This window comes from Acanthisitta chloris, unplaced genomic scaffold (genome assembly GCF_000695815.1).
Source record: "Acanthisitta chloris isolate BGI_N310 unplaced genomic scaffold, ASM69581v1 scaffold33394, whole genome shotgun sequence".
Taxonomy (NCBI): domain Eukaryota; kingdom Metazoa; phylum Chordata; class Aves; order Passeriformes; family Acanthisittidae; genus Acanthisitta; species Acanthisitta chloris.
The window spans coordinates 477-6,243 of record NW_008669333.1 but is presented as its reverse complement, the minus strand read 5'-3'; the positions used below and the strand labels follow the sequence as shown (position 1 = coordinate 6,243).

Genomic DNA, 5,767 nt, shown 5'->3' with positions numbered 1-5,767 from the left:
CGGGTCTACATCTCTTCCTTGTCATCACTGCTAAAAATGTTTGACATTTACCATGGTATACTGAGTGTTGGTTAACTAACTACCTCTAAATTCCTAGAGATGACCAAGTTACCAGGTGTTTTTAGGCCTAGGTGAGCATTCAAAGGTAGTTGATACTGCATAAAGAAGATCACATGAAAAAAAAAACCTGCCTTACTCCAATTGGCCTTTGAATCACAGTTTCTATTGCAAATGAAATACTTGTGATAAGAGAGGTTCCCCAGGTGAGACATAGAGCTGCAGCTTTTGTAGCTGTCCTCGTAACTGTCCAAAGACTTAACATCTGGGGTGAGCTTTTTTCATTTCAGCCTGATTTGACAGTTTTGTACAGCTGATGACGCCTTCCAAGGGTCTCCTTAAGCCTTGTTGCCAGTAGTTGATCAATTGCTTTAATTAAGTTTCAGAAAAACAAGTTTCTGAGAAACAGAAAGCTATACCTAGTGTTTTCAACAGAAGACCTGCTGAAGTGCCTGTGCATGTTCTAGCAGCTGCTATAGAAAATTTAGGAATTTACATGGAAAAGAACTCTCCTTACTTCTCAAGTATTACAAATACATCCATTTCAAGCTGGTTTTAACACTTTAAACATTCTACCAACATTAAAAAACTATACACAATAAATCATTCAACCCCCCCAAAAGTCTTGTTTTTAACTTGAGCAGTACTAGTTAAATATAAAGAAAAACAATAATCTATGTAATATAGCTTGAACTTACAGCTGGTCACCAGAGCTTTATTTCTGGTTATTACTCTCACTTGCACCATTTGTGGCCTTAGAGCTGACAACTGTATTTTTTTTCTGAATACCGCTACTCTTTCTTCCCCTTCCCCTACAAGAAATAGTAGCAAATCAGTGCTGAAGTTTGTCAAGCACCAGGTGAATACTGCCACACAGAGGTAAAACAGTGGATTAGTTTCAGTTATTCCTACTCTCTGTGGCTGCTACCTGCTGAAGAATCTCCAGGAGAAACAGGATGTGCATGTACAGTAGCTCCAAGCCATCCATCACATGAGAGGGCTAATGTACATAAAATTGATTCAGTGTCACCAGAACCCAGTAAACGAGGTAAAAACAAGCCAGGCTAGTTAGAAAACAGTCAGGTGGCGATCTTACCTCCACTCACCCTCTGATTTGATATTCCCTTGGCCTGACTTACACTTGATGGATGAATAACTTCTCCCATTCTGCTGTGGAGTGAGAAATGTGGCTTAAGTTCATGCAGAGCCATTGTCTGGTGTACTGCCAACACAGCGCAGGAACAATCTACTCTATAAATGAGGATGTTTAAGCAACAGCCAGAAAGTCACTGTAGGCTATTTAATTCAGCTATATGTGCAAGAGTACATAGGGCTTATGGAGAAGTGCAGAAGTGCACACTGTGATGACAAATCAGGTGGAGTTTGTAAACTCTTCTCATCTTACAGAGAACCAGAGTCAGAACCAGGTCTCTTACTGTGTACATCACTCTATGTTTCAAAGAGATACCTGAGAGACTTCTATTGTTAATATAAGTAGGGGGATGACGTAGAGTGGAGCTCAGCCTGAGTCGATCAACTACATGTATGTGAAAGTTGTTACAAGTGCCTTAACATCATTTTTGTTTCAGCAATAGTGTGGACAGCAGGAGTAGGGCAGGGATTGTCCCCCTGTGCTTGGCACTGGTGAGGCTGCACCTTGAGTACTGTGTCCAGTTCTGGACCCTTCACTACAAGACGGAGATTGATGTGCTGGAGCAAGTCCAGAGAAGGGCAATGAAGCCTGGTGAAGGGTCTAGAGGGTAAGTTTCAGTTATTTGCCATGTGATGGATGGCTTGGAGCTGCTGCACATGCACATCCAGTTCCTCATGGAGATTCTTTGGCAGGTAGCAGCAACAGAGAGTGAGAATGATTGAAACTACTGAGGAACAGCTGAGGGAGTTGGGGTTATTTAGCCTGGAGAAGAGGAGGCTCAGGGGTGACCTTATCACCCTCTACAACTGGCTGAAAGGAGGTTGTAGCCAGGAGGGGATTGGTCCCTGCAAGGCAACTAGTGGCCGGATGAGAGGACACAGTCTCAAGCTGTGCCAGGGCAGGTTTAGGTTGGATATTAGGATTTCTTTATAGAAAGGGTGATTAGACACTGGAATGGACACTGTCCGTGGAAGTGTTCAAGAAATGACTGGATGTGGCACTTAGTGCCACAGTCTAGTTGACGAGGTGGTGTCTGGTCAAAGGGTGGACTTGATGATCTCAGAGGTCCTTTCCAACCTAATTGGTTCTGTGATTTTGTGTGATTCTGTGAAGGAGCAGCAAGGAGTCTGGAGGAAGGAGGGTGGAAGAGAACATAGCAGGTGCTGGGGGCTCGAATGCCCACGGAGCCAGGGCAGAGCCCCACGGGACGGAGCAGCCATGCACCGTGGGTGCCCCCAGGGGCTGCGGGCGCCGCTTTTCCAACCTTTTGGCAAACATTGCAGGGAGGACTTTTCCAAGGATACCAGTTGAGCCTAGTAGTAGTAGTAATAGATAGCTATCACTCTAGATCTGCATTTTGAGTTCAATACTTGCTGCAAAGGTGAAGATTAAAATGTGAAATGTGTCCTGTTGCTGTACATCATCATATTCCCTGCCTACGATACAGGCTTTGTGTCAAGGCATGCAAGCATGGGTGTGTTCATTTTTCAAACAGGGTTTTAAGGTCATTAAAAGCAATATACTGGTTATAGAGAAGTGCATTTGGTGATGTAATAAATAAGAAAACCAAGAAAAGAAAAACAGCTGTGTTTTAGTTTCACTTGACTTTAGACATTATAACAGGCTGCCCAGGGAGGTAGTGGACTCACTGTCCCTGGAGGTGTTTAAGGTGAGACTGGACGTGTGGCACTTAGTGCCATGGTCTAGTTGACATGGTAGTGTTAGGTCACAGGTTGGACTCGATGGTCTCAGAGGTCTTTTCTGACCTTAATGATTCTGTGACTGTGAGCCCAGAGAAGCCAGATACCTTCCAAACAGGAGTGTGTGTGCAAATACATACACTCAAATATATACATAGGTATAAGCTTTGACTATAAAACTGTTTCAATAAAGCATATGCTATTTTTTCCCTTGCTAAGCTTTTGCTGAAGCAGGCTTTGCATGTGCATGCCCTGAAATTGGAAAGAGCATTGATTTCTTTGCTGAATTCAGAACAGTTGTTCAATAAAAGTTGGGCTTTTTTTCAATGACACATTTAATTTCTTTTCAATAACTCAATCTTTTTGAGAGCTTCTTGCATGAAAACAGCTAAGTAACAAATACTTGTGTTATAAGAGGATGAATAAGCTTATTCTGGTAGTGTTCATGCTGGAAGATGTGTCCTATGGTTCCTGCTGTGAGCTGCAGTCAGTTGTTGGTGAGTGGAAAGAATGACTCAGCAAGAAATAACGAGTTTGTCATCAAATGTGGCTGTGTTGTAGTTTTGGGGAAATCTAGAGGGTGTACCCTCAAGTTTCAAACAACTTTTTTTTTTTTCAGGAGGGGAATTAGCTCAAATGGTAGAGCGCTCGCTTAGCATGCGAGAGGTAGCGGGATCGATGCCCGCATTCTCCAATGTTTTCACTGTCTATTTCACTGTTTATTCTGTTACAAACTAAACAGTAAGCATTTAAAAATAGTTTCCTATTTACACCTCGCTTTTTCTTGTGTAGTGCTGTAAAGAAACCCGAAGGAACTGTAATGTTAAAATAAAAAGTAGTTAGCATACTGTTTTCAATATTTCATTTTTTTCATTGCAAAATCCTGTGTTTGTTCTTCTACAGACAGGCAGAAAATAAGTCTTTGCATGATGTAACAAAACTTACTGACATTTTAATGCAATAATAAGTGACATGGAAAAGTTATTGGGAAAAGTACATGAGGAATTTTTTGATTGGTCCTTAAGTCTTTAGTTAATTATTTCATTCTTTAGTTAACTAATTAGTTAGCTATTAATCTTTAATTTTAGAGTCTAGTGTATGATGAACAAAATTTTGTATTCGTGTTGTATTTTTGCTCTATTTTGGTTCTGTAAGCTACTTATTAGAAAGAGTGAGCTAGAATATTCCGTTTCTCTTTTGCACCTGGCAGCAAGATTGTGTCCTTTGTTTGCCAATTTTCATGTCTATGAAATATCATGGTAATTTTCTCGGTAAATCTGTGCTTGCACATTTTAAGTAAGTCTTCATGTGTTTTTTTTCTTTTAATTCTGGTTTCATTTCCTTCCTTGCTCATTCAGGTATTTAATGGCTTGTACTTCCAGTCTGAGGCAGCATGGGGAAACAGGCAGAATGTACTTCCTATGAATATAGTGAATTTGTGCAGTCAGGATCTTGGGAGTACACATATTAAAACTAACAGAAAGAGGGAAGCAAAAGTTATTAATTAGTCTCCAAGTTAAGAGAGGAGGAGATACTCTGCTGCATGGATGTAGAAGCAGCACCTGTGAAGAAAGTAAGGGAGCTTGGAGATCTTCCTGTGACATGATGAGAAAGGAGTTAACCTCTGGATGGATGGGACAGACACTGAATTTCCTTATTTCTCTTGTGTTCTCCATGTACTGGAGAGAAAAGGGCAATTGTGACTTTAAGACTGCTTTGATGCCTCTTAAAATGAAGCCTAATGGAGAGAAAAGCGTTACGGTCCTTAGGAGTCCTCTCTGGGCTCAGGTAATGATATAAGTGTCCAATTCGATTGGAATGAGACTCTGAAGTAGTTTTCTGTGTGGTTATTATTATTGCTTCTATGCTTTCTGTGTTTCTGTTACTACTTAATACCTAAATACTTTCAGTGCTTTTAAAGAGGATGAGTTATGTTGCTATTCTTGGCTACTCAAATGCAAGTTGTGCACTGATGAAATGAGAGAACTCAGTGGGGCTCTGTATAGTTTGCAGTCACTCACAGGATTGTGGCTCTGAAAGCTCTCAGGACTAATGACTGTTCATTACATTTGTGCCCAGCTTCCTGTAAGGGGGCTCTTCCGTCTATTATGAGTAGACTAAGAGCTTCTGCTTATCTCATGTGGTGTTTTATAATCTTATTTTTTAGGTGAACTGTCATGTGAAGAATTTACTGTATTGAGTGACATGAGGGTCCTAGCCCCGAAAAGCACTACCCTGTGAAGGATATTACTTGATGATGGGTAAGTAGTTTCCAGAGCTCTGTGTCAAAGGAATGACTGCTGTGGGTCTGTGTGTGCTGAGTCCGAAGTTGCATAGGGATACTGTGTGAAAAGAACCATGAGAGAATTTAGCTTATGTCCTCTGTAATATTGTGCTTAAATGAGTTACACAAGTTAATTATTCATGCTGTGAAAAGTAATTTTTTTTGTACTAAACTTGCTGGAAGATACTGTTATCCTGTGGCTGTGTTTGTTGTAGTCTGAAAATGGGGACTAATTGTTCCTTAGTTGTCTTTTTTTTTTCAATGCTTTATTCCAAATATTGCTTAGGAAATCTGTCTGGGTGGGGGGATGCAGCTTGTGGAACATCATCTGACAACTCTGGAGACTGTTTTAAAATGAGGGTCATCTGTAGCATCTGCACGAACAAATCTCAACTGTGTGAGACTCTTCTTTTAAATAGGTTTATTTCATATGATTGTAGTACATTGGTTTTCTGACCTGAGCACACCACAGTTCAGTATTTTTTGTTAGAAGGGATGCTGTGTGATATTTGACAATAAAATTTATAAAAGTTTTTTTGCTGCAATTTCCCTTATGGCACTGACCCCTGGCAC

The 5,767-nt window shown here is 40.7% G+C and overlaps 1 non-coding gene across 1 annotated transcript; it reads left to right on the top strand.

Annotated features, from left to right (window-relative positions):
• The first annotated feature begins 3,531 nt into the window (after window positions 1-3,531).
• TRNAA-AGC lies at window positions 3,532-3,604 on the top strand. Its single transcript has one exon. It is a non-coding gene; the product is annotated as a tRNA-Ala (tRNA).
• Window positions 3,605-5,767: the final 2,163 nt, after the last annotated feature.